At 40.3% G+C, this 11,271-nt stretch overlaps 1 long non-coding RNA gene across 1 annotated transcript; it reads right to left on the bottom strand.

The window, feature by feature from the left end:
* Positions 1 to 2,580: 2,580 nt before the first annotated feature.
* LOC139565923 (uncharacterized) lies at positions 2,581 to 10,641 on the bottom strand. Its single transcript, XR_011673009.1, has 6 exons — positions 10,200 to 10,641; positions 7,796 to 7,864; positions 4,061 to 4,181; positions 3,879 to 3,962; positions 3,173 to 3,304; positions 2,581 to 3,069 (listed from the first exon to the last, which is right to left on the bottom strand). It is a non-coding gene; the product is annotated as an uncharacterized lncRNA (long non-coding RNA).
* Positions 10,642 to 11,271: the final 630 nt, after the last annotated feature.

Raw genomic sequence — 11,271 nt, 5'->3', positions numbered from 1 at the left:
TTTATTATATGATATCCCTGTGGCTTTAGGCTAGGCTATGCTAGTCAGCTTTTTTGATGGGGGGGATCCCGGATCCGGGTTTGTGACTCGTTAGAGGTTAATAATGTAAAATGAACAGCTGTACAGAAAGACTCATGTGAAGGTGAAATTACAAAGGAGGAACTTCTTGATGCAATTAAAGCCTTTAAGTCCAGGAAAACCCCAGGGCTGGATGGCATACCAGTTGAGGTATACCAAACCTTTTTTGATATACTCAGAGGACCGTTATTAGCATGTTTTAACCACTCCTATGTAAATGGTAGATTATCAGATACTCAACAAGAAGGTCTGATTTCATTATTACTGAAACAGGATACAAGTGAGAAATATAAAGATTCAGTCCATTTAATAAATTGGAGGCACCTTACACAGTGTTGCAATGAAAAAATTATAGAAAAATGAATAGCGCATAGAATTAAAAAGGTATTGTCGGGCATTATTAATTCTAATCAGACAGGGTTTTACATGGAGATAATATAAGGCAAGTACTGGAAACAATGGAACAGCATGAAAAATCTGGGAAACAAGGCCTGCTATTCATAGCTGACTTTGAAAAGGCTTTTGATAAAGTGTAAAGGGAATTTTAATGTTTGTGCTTTTCTTATAACTAATGTCTGTGTTCTGTTTATGCGCTGTTCTAATAACCAATTTCTGTGTTCATACAAGTGACTGATTTAATGAATCCTTACTTATCAGTAGCTGCAATTTGGCAGTACGCCCAGACCTTGTTTTGAGAACGAACGAAAGATATCAGTTTCAAGGTCTCAGTTTAGAGAGAAGAAGCCCCGTGATGTATTGGTTTGTCACATGTTATGAACCAGTATTGGTCGGTCACATCAATGAAACAAGATGGTATTGATTAATTAATTATGCTAAATCATGCAAATATAAATTGTCTGTGTATCGCCGTATATAAGACAACTGCTGGGACTGCCCAGGGGGAGGTCCTGATTGACATGTGTACTATGGTGCTTTGAATAGGTTGGGACCTCTCCAGAGCACTGACAAATAAACAATGATTCCTTTAAGATTGACTTGTGTCCCTGCACAAGAATATCCATGACAAAAGTACGACTGGAGTTTATATATTTTGGGGAATCTCTTATAAATTGGTTAAAATAATGTATAGAAACCCTAGGTGTAAAATAGTAAATAATGGCTACTTCTCAGAAAGTTTTAAACTGTCAAGAGGAGTAAAACAAGGTTGTCCACTATCGGCATATCTATTTATTATGGCCATCGAAATGTTAGCTATTAAAATCAGATCCAACAATAATGTCAAGGGATTAGAAATACAGGCCTTAAAAACAAAGGTGACATTGTATGCTGATGATTCAGGTTTTCTTTTAAATCCACAACTTGGGTCCCTTCACAGCCTCATAGAGGATCTGGCAAATTTTTGTAACCTCTCTGGATTACAACCAAATTATTACAAGTGTACTACATTACATATTGGATCACACAAAAATGGTCTGATGGGGATGTTTATATACTCGGTATACAGCGTACTGCAGCACAGCTTGTGTGGTGCCGCAGAATTCTATGGCACTTTATTTAAGTGCCAACCACTGGTACCATTAATGCTAGTTAGTGCTAGTTTGACCACCAGAGGGCATCTTTCAGAAGCATTTGATAGCCTTCAATAGTGGCTGTACTAGAGAATTAAAAAATTTTTTTTGCAAGAACATAGTATATGGGATTGATTTTAAGAAATTTTGCTTAATTAAGTTGCTTAATATTATGGTGTTTCTATTTCAAGAAAAACATGGTGCTGTATAACATGGCAGTTGGGAGTAGGCTACAGTGCTGGGCAATTTAGCTAAAGAATTCCTGTGTCGCGCGGGCACGCGGGAGACCGGGGTTGAATTCGCCAATGGGGAGGAAGGAGTAGGCTGTCCTTGTAAATAAGAATTTGTTCTTAATTGATTCCATATGTGTTATTTCATAGTAGTGATGTATTCACTATTCTGCAATGTAGAACATAGTAAAAAAAAATTTAAACCCTGGAATGAGTAGGCGTGTCCAAACTTTTGACTGGTACTTGCTTAATTAATTTGATTCATATTATGGTGTTTCTACTCCAATAAAAACGAAAAACCCTCTGTGTTTCTGTTAGGATGGAACGGAAAATATGGCGCTGTACAACGTGACGGTCGGGAGTAGGCTACAGTGCTGGGCTATTTAGCTAAATAATGCCAGTTTCGTGCGCTGCGGCCAGTCGTGTATAGCCGTAACATACATTTTGGTGACCTTATTTGACCGTTTCTGCTGTTTTTGAGACACAGGCGATCCCTCCTTGGGGCACTACTTGATTGAGTAAATAAAACAATCACAATACAGTAACTATTGGTCACTCTATTATTATAATATGTATTCAGTATAGAATTGTGTCAGTTATTAATGATGAACCTTTCAAATCCCCATCTCTCTATTTTTCAGCTTCATGTGACAAAACCTGCAGTCCAAGGGTTGTAGGTCTGCCGACTTCCTTCTGGTCACACATTGTATTTGGAGAAATATCAAATAAACCAAATACATTACTTTAACTGTGAATGTACTTTATTACAGATATTTTCCTCAAATAAAATGGAGCATACATAAAATAAACAAGTTATTACAATTTATTTACATTGGGTGTAGTGTGTGTCTGTGTGAGAGGGAGGCATGTTTTTCAACTCAGAAAAAAGTACACAGAATTTCCTAAAACTGTACACAGTCTTTTATAATATTATCAATCACACTTTGATTTGATAGATATTTAGAGTAAATATGCAGACATTGATAATGGATATATAGGAGTAGATATCTCCAATCCTAAAATAAAATGGAGCAAACATTACATTTACAAGCAATTACAACTTATTTACATTGTGGATAAAGTGTGTGAGTGAGTGTGTGTGTGTGTGTGTGTGTGTGTGTATGTTTTATTTTTCCTTGTCAGCAACCCATCTCTGCTTTGTCAGTCTTGAAAGGCCCAGTGTATGCACTTCTGGGTGAGGTTGTCAGGCAGTGGTGGAGTGCATGGCAGATCTGAAAGAGATGCACAAAGTGACAGTAAGTATACAGCTCAACAACATGTCTGTGTGTACATCTGTTGGTGTGGGTGAGCATATGCAATATATTTCTGAATTACCTGTATCCATCTGGGAATTCTCAAAAGTTTCTCCCTTCACGGCCAGTGTAGTAGGAACTGGTGCAGCTGGTAAATTAAATACTACAGCAGTGGACTGCTGTGACTGCAGCTGAACTGCTGGGAATGGCAGATCTAAAAGACAGAGGCACACTTTTCTTAACTGACAATAATCATACAACTAAATAGACTGAATGACTGTAGATTCAATCAGATCAAGCGTTAACCGGCGATTGCCGACACCCGCATAGCTGATGTTTTGGTGGTGTCTGAGGTGTAACTGTGTTGGATCTGTCAAATCGGTAAGCAGCAGCTCTTGATCATTGTCACAAAACTACACCCGTCCTACTCGCGTTACAAGTTCAGAACGAGAAAGTGTAGGTTATATAGAAATAATGACGCTCAAATTCAAAATCATTAAACTAAATAATGAGGATTTCTATCAGCCTAATCGAGGTGTAGATTACATCTCAAATTCCAGTGTTCTAACTTGTAAACAGGGCTGCATGAGATTTCTGTTAAAACGACTCAGTTTCTTCCAATGGCAATGTCCGCTTTAGGTATAATGCCAGGAGCCACTTGTGAATTTGACAGCTCTAACACAGTTCCACCTCAGACACCGCCAAAACAACCGCTATGTGGATGTTGGCTAAAGCAGATGTGATTGAATAGAGCCCCAAGTGAGGGAGAGTGTGCATGTGATAATTACCTGTATCACCTGTCGTGGCCGGTGTATCAGATGCAGACGACTGCAGCTGTGAAGACTGTGGTTGAGCTAATAGGGGTGTCAGATCTAAAAGAGAGAGGAACAATATTCTTAAGTTAAAATAATTATACAACAAAACAGAGTGAATGATTGGGTGAGTGTGTGTACGTGTGTTTGATAAATACCTGGACCACATCACACCGCTTTAGGTCTACAAGCCTCTGGAAGTTCCAACGTGCCACTCCAGGCCTGGAACAGCTTGGTGGAAAGACGGTTACCTGTCACCCACCGAGCAGGTTGGCAGATCTGAAAAATAGGCACAATATAATTTTAATGACAAAGCCTTGATTGACTACACAATAACCTAAACAGAACAAACTATGGGAGGCGCCACAGTAGTACATAGAGCCATGACTACATGGAACTCTATTCCACACCAAGTAACTCATGCAAGCAGTTAAATTAAATTTAAAAAATATATAAAAATACACCTTATGGAACAGCGGGGACTGTGAAGAGACACATGCATACAAACGATAACATATGCACTGTACACACACGTACACAAGGATTTTGTGCTGTAGATATGTGGTAGTAGAGTAGTGGCCTGAGGGCACACACTTAATGTGTTGTGAATGTATTGTAATGTTTTTAAAATTGTATAACTGCCTTAATTTGGCTGGACCCGAAGAAGAGTAACTGCTGTCTTGGCAGCAGCTAATGGGGATCCATAATAAATACAATACAACAAATGAATTAAGTTTGTGTGTGTGTATCTGGCAACCCACGCAGCAGACTTAATTTTCCCAACTGCTCATTGTACTTGCCCTTGCAATCTGATGTGTGTGTGTTCTGTGTTATTATGACTTAGAAGTGTCAAGCTGACCACATCCTTGTAGTAGGCCATTCAGTGATTAGCTTGGGAAAAATGACTATCAACAGTGTACAGTAAAAAGGATATCAAATATTCAGATCTGGATTGACAACTAGGCTAAATCATGTGAAGTTACAAACCTCTAGGGCTTAATCTACACTCAAGTTAAATAAAGGATGCAGGACATGAGCTCTAGGACCATGCCTCAGGACTACCTGGCCTGACAACTCCTGGCTGTCCCTGTCTCCAGTCCACCTAGTCGTGCTGCTGTCTCTGCTGTTTCTGTCTGCAGCTATGGAACACTGACCTGCTCAAGGCTCACCGGAGGTACTAACTTGTCCCAGACCCGCTGTTTGATCCTGTCTTTCTCTACCGGACCTACTGTCTCAACTAGAGGTCGACCGATTAATCGGAATGGCCGATTAATTAGGGCCGATTTCAAGTTTTCATAACAATTGGAAATCAGTAATTTTGGACGCTGATTTAAAAAATATATTTTTACACCTTTATTTAACTAGGCAAGTCAGTTAAGAACACATTCTTATTTTCAATGACGGCCTAGGAACGGTGGGTTAACTGCCTTGTTCAGGGGCAGAATGACAGATTTTTACCTTGTCAGCTCAGGGATTCAATCTTGCAACCTTACGGTTAACTAGTCCAACGCTCTCACCACCTGCCTCACGAGGAGCCTGCCTGTTACGCGAATGCAGTAAGAAGCCAAGGTAAGTTGCTAGCTAGCATTAAACTTATCTTATAAAAAACAATCAATCATAATCACTAGTTATAACTACACATGGTTGATGATATTACTAGTTTATCTAGCGTGTCCTGTGTTGCATATAATCGATGCAGTGCGCATTCACGAAAAAGGACTGTCGTTGCTCCAACGTGTACTTAACCATAAACATCAATGCCTTTCTTAAAATCAATACACAGAAGTATATATTTTTAAACCTGCATATTTAGCTAAAAGAAATCCAGGTTAGCAGGCAATATTAACCAGGTGAAATTGTGTCACTTCTTTTGTGTTCATTGCACGCAGAGTCAGGGTATATGCAACAGTTTGGGCCGCCTGGCTCATTGCGAACTAATTTGCCAGAATTTTATGTAATTATGACATAACATTGAAGGTTGTGCAATGTAACAGGAATATTTAGACTTATGGATGCCACCCGTTAGATAAAATACGGAACGGTTCCGTATTTCACTGAAAGAATAAACGTTTTGTTTTCGAAATGATAGTTTCCAGATTCAACCATATTAATGACCTAAGGCTCGTATTTCTGTGTTATTATGTTATAATTAAGTCTATGATTTGATAGAGCAGTCTGATTGAGCGATGGTAGGCACCAGCAGGCTCGTAAGCATTCATTCAAACAGCACTTTCCTGCGTTTTGCCAGCAGCTCTTCGCAATGCTTCAAGCATTGCGCTGTTTATGACTTCAAGCCTATCAACTCCCGAGATTAGGCTGGTGTAACCGATGTGAAATGGCTAGCTAGTTAGCGGGGTGCGCGCTAATAGCGTTTCAAACGTCACTCGCTCTGAGACTTGGAGTAGTTGTTCCCCTTGCTCTGCATGGGTAACGCTGCTTCGAGGGTGGCTGTTGTCGATGTGTTCCTGGTTCGAGCCCAGGCAGCGGCGAGGAGAGGGATGGAAGCTACACTGTTACACTGGCAATACTAAAGTGCCTATAAGAACATCCAATAGTCAAAGGTATATGAAATACAAATCGTATAGAGAGAAATAGTCCTATAATAACTACAACCTAAAACTTCTTACCTGGGAATATTGAAGACTCATGTTAAAAGGAACCACCAGCTTTCATATGTTCTGAGCAAGGAACTTAAACGTTAGCTTTCTTACATGGCATATATTGCACTTTTACTTTCTTCTCCAACACTTTGTTTTTGCATTATTTAAACGAAATTGAACATGTTTCATTATTTATTTGAGGCTAAATTGATTTTATTGATGTATTATATTAAGTTAAAATAAGTGTTCATTCAGTATTGTTGTAATTGTCATTATTACAAAAAGTTATACAAAAAAAATATATATATATTTTTTAAATCCCCCCAAAAAATCCCCCCCAAAAAATTATCGAATCGTTCGATTAATCGGTATCGGCTTTTTTGGGTCTTCCAATAACCGGTATCGGCGTTGAAAAATCATAATCGGTCGACCTCTAGTCTCAACCTCTAAATGCTCAGCTATGAAGAGCCAACTGGCATTTACTCCTGAGGTGCTGAACTGTTGCACCCTCTATAACCCTCTATTATTTGACCCTGCTGGTCATCTATGAACGTTTAAACGTCTTGAAGAATAATCTGGATAAATGGCTGTACTCTTATATAATCTCCACCAGCACAGCCAGAATAGGACTGGCCACCCATCCGAGACTGGTTCCTCTAGGTTTCTTCCTAGGTTCCTGCCTTTCTTGTCACACCCTGATCTGTTTCACCTGTCCTTGTAATTGTCTCCACCCCCTCCAGGTGTCGCTTATTTTCCCTGATGTATTTATCCCTGTGTTTCCTGTCTCTCTGTGCCAGTTCGTCTTGTATGTCTTTCAAGTCAACCAGCGTGATTTCCCGTACTCCTGCTTCTATTCTCTTTTTGCTATCCCTCCCGGTTTTGACTCTTGCCTGTTTTCTGGACTCCGTACCCGCCTACCTGGCCATTCTACCTGCCACTCTGTACCTCCTGGACTCTGAACTGGTTTTGACCTTTTGCCTGTCCACGACCACTCTTGCCTACCCCTTTTGGATTGATCAATAAACATCAAAGACTCAAAACATCTGCCTCCCGTGTCTGCATCTGGGTCTCGCCTTGTGCCCTTATATTTCTAGGGAGTTTTTCCTAGCCACTGTGCTTCTACGTCTGCATTGCTTGCTCTTTGGGGTTATAGGCTGGGTATCTGTATAAGCACTTTGTGACAACTGCTGATGTAAAAGGGGCTTTATAAAATACATTTGATAGATTGCTTGTATATGCTTCTATTCATGTCAGTAACTCTAAATATGACATTTCCTCAATAGGAAGTTGTACCTTAAGCCAACACTTTTTCCTGGTCTTTCCAGCTGGGGACAGGGGGCTTCAAGTTTGGGAATGGAGGTCCTAGAGAATTGGAATATTAACAATAATTAGTATCCACTTTTATGAATGAAATTCAATATGGGTTAGCTGTGTATCTCATCTGATTGAGAATTACTGATGATATGCCGTATGTCTATTTCTTTTGAAAATCTGCCACTAAACCACACAATTTGCTAATTTGTAATTACTCGCTACTATGGCCTATTTATTGCCTTACCTCCTTACTCCATTTGCACACACTGTATATAGATCTTTCTATTATTATTGACTGTACAGTCGTGGCCAAAAGTTCAGAGAATGACACAAATATAAATTTTCACAAAGTCTGCTGCCTCAGTTTGTATGATGGCAATTTGCATATACTCCAGAATGTTATGAAGAGTGATCAGATGAATTGCAATTAATTGCAAAGTCCCTTTTTGCCATGCAAATGAACTGAATCCCCCAAAAACATTTCCACTGCATTTCAGCCCTGCCACAAAAGGACCAGCTGACATCATGTCAGTGATTCTCTCTTAAACACAGGTGTGAGTATTGACGAGAACAAAGTTGGAGATCACTCTGTCATGCTGATCGAGTTCGAATAACAGACTGGAAGCTTCAAAAGGAGGGTGGTGCTTGGAATCACTGTTCTTCCTCTGTCAATCATGGTTACCTGCAAGGAAACACGTGCCGTCATCATTGCTTTGCACAAAAAGGGCTTCACAGGCAAGGATATTGCTGCCAGTAAGATTGCACTTAAATCAACCATTTATCGGATCATCAAGAACTTCAAGGAGAACGGTTCAATTGTTGTGAGGAAGGCTTCAGGGTGCCCAAGAAAGTCCAGCAAGCGCCAGGACCGTCTCCTAAAGTTGATTCAGCGGCGGGATCGGGGCACCACCAGTACAGAGCTTGCTCAGGAATGGCAGCAGGCAGGTGTGAGTGCATCTGCACGCACAGTGAGGCGAAGACTTTTGGAGGATGGCCTGGTGTCAAGAAGGGCAGCAAAGAAGCCACGTCTCTCCAGGAAAAACATCAGGGACAGACTGATATTCTGCAAAAGGTACAGGGATTGGACTGCTGAGGACTGGGGTAAAGTCATTTTCTCTGATGAATCCCCTTTCTCATTGTTTGGGGCATCCGGAAAAAAGCTTGTCCGGAGAAGACAAGGTGAGCACTACAATCAGTCCTGTGTCATGCCAACAGTAAAGCATCCTGAGACCATTCATGTGTGGGGTTGCTTCTCAGCCAAGGGAGTGGGCTCACTCACAATTTTGCCTAAGAACAACGCCATGAATAAAGAATGGTACCAACTTCTCCCAACCATCCAGGAAAAGTTTGGTGACAAACAATGCCTTTTACAGCATGATGGAGCACCTTGCCATAAAGGCAAAAGTGATAACTAAGTGGCTCGGGGAACAAAATATCGATATTTTGGGTCCATGGCCAGGAAACTCCCCAGACCTTAATCCCATTAAGAACTTGTGATCAATCCTCAAGAGGCGGGTGGACAAACAAAAACCCACAAATTCTGACAAACTCCAAGCATTGATTATGCAAGAATGGGCTGCCATCAGTCAGGATGTGGTCCAGAAGTTAATTGACAGCATGCCAGGGCGGATTGCAGAGGTCTTGAAAAACACTGCAAATATTGACTCTTTGCATCAACTTCAAGTAATTGTCAATAAATGCCTGACACTTATGAAATGCTTGTAATTATACTTCAGTATTCCATAGTAACATCTGACAAAAATATCTAAAGACACTGGAGCAGCAAACTTTGTGAAAATTAATATTTGTGTCATCCTCAAAACTTTTGGCCACGACTGTACTTTTGTTTATCCCATGTGTAACTATGTGTTGTTTTTTGTCACACTGCTTTGTTTTTGCTTGGCCAGGTCGCAGTTGTAAATGAGAACTAGTTCTCAACCGGCCTACCTGGTGAAATAAATAAAATAAAAATTATATCTAGTGAGAGTGCACACAACCATTAGCTTATTTTACCAAGTCAACAATGACATTTTGTCAAGGGACCCAACGTATACCAACGGCGCTACCCTACTGCACCCCATATCAACCAACATGCCAACTAGTAGTGACATGGCTATATTGTTGTCATTCAGTAATACTGTAACGTTGCTGTAGCCTACTGTACATCACATTATTATCCACCTAGCTAGCTAGTAATAGCTTAGCTAGCTCCAAAGAAACAACCAGTGAATGACAACAGGCTTTTTAACAAAAATATCTATCTATCTATCTATCTATCTATCTATCTATCTATCTATCTATCTATCTATCTATCTAGCTAGCATGATTGCATGTAAAACAACTTTACAGATGATTACAAAGTTTGAAAGCAAAGTTGACTTACCAGTATGCTGCTCTATCGGGAACTAGAGTGAGGCATCCAGATATGAGGTTAGCTGGCTAGCATCGCCAGCATGTTAGATATGAAAGTATCTATCCAGCAACAACGTCGAGGTCAAAAACGAAAGAAACTGTTAAGCCATGCGGACTTCGTAAGATAAGTCAAATCGGACTGAAATAATTAACAGGCTGAACTACATTTCTATGACTAACTAGCTAACTTTAGCTTGCCAGCTCAGTGACCGGTGATGCACCTATTCCTGTTTACACAGGGTGAATCCCTCCCCCTCCCATGTCCTGCATGGAGAAGCGCCACTGAGTCAACATGTGGCCAGAATTATATAACATTCAGGTTGGTTTCCAAACCCAATTGACAATGCATTGGAAACTGTTTAGGGCCGTTTAGCTAAATAATCCCTGGTTGCCGCGCTGCACAGAGAAACTATGTTAAACCATGCACCTATTCCTGTTTACAGAGTGTGAGTCCCTCCCCCTCCCATGTCCTGCATGGAGAAGCGCCACTGAGTCAACACGTGGCAAGAATTATATTACATCTGGGTTGGTTTACAAACCCCATTGACAATGCATGGGAAACTATTTAGGGCCGTTTAGCAAAAGAACCGGGGTTCAATTCCCCACGGGGAGGAAGGAGTAGGCTGTCCTTGTAAATAAGAATTTGTTCTTAACTGACTTGCCTAGTTACATAACGGTTACAAAAAGAGCATAACATTTCTACACTATAATTTTATATGAGGTTATTTCATTTAAAAAAAATGAAAGTGAGCGATTGTAATCTGAATAAAGGCCAAAATAATATTTTGTAAAGGCCAAAAATGTATTTCTGTTTTTAGAGGGAGAGAAACGCTGGGACAATTGTGCGGCGTCCTATGGGACTCCTAATCACGGTCGGATGTGATACATAATAATAATAATACTTAACATAGAACCTAATTTAGAAAAACATTTGACGATAGAATTCTCCCCCTACCCTCCATCTAGGCAAGTCTATTGTCCAGCTACCTGCTAGAACAGCGGGAACGTTTCCCTAGTCAGCGCCATTATTAGTGTAATGCCCC

Source organism: Salvelinus alpinus, chromosome 2 (assembly GCF_045679555.1).
Source record: "Salvelinus alpinus chromosome 2, SLU_Salpinus.1, whole genome shotgun sequence".
In the NCBI taxonomy this organism is placed as follows: domain Eukaryota; kingdom Metazoa; phylum Chordata; class Actinopteri; order Salmoniformes; family Salmonidae; genus Salvelinus; species Salvelinus alpinus.
The sequence above is the reverse complement of the archived record's forward strand: the minus strand, read 5'-3'. Positions and strand labels throughout refer to the sequence as shown.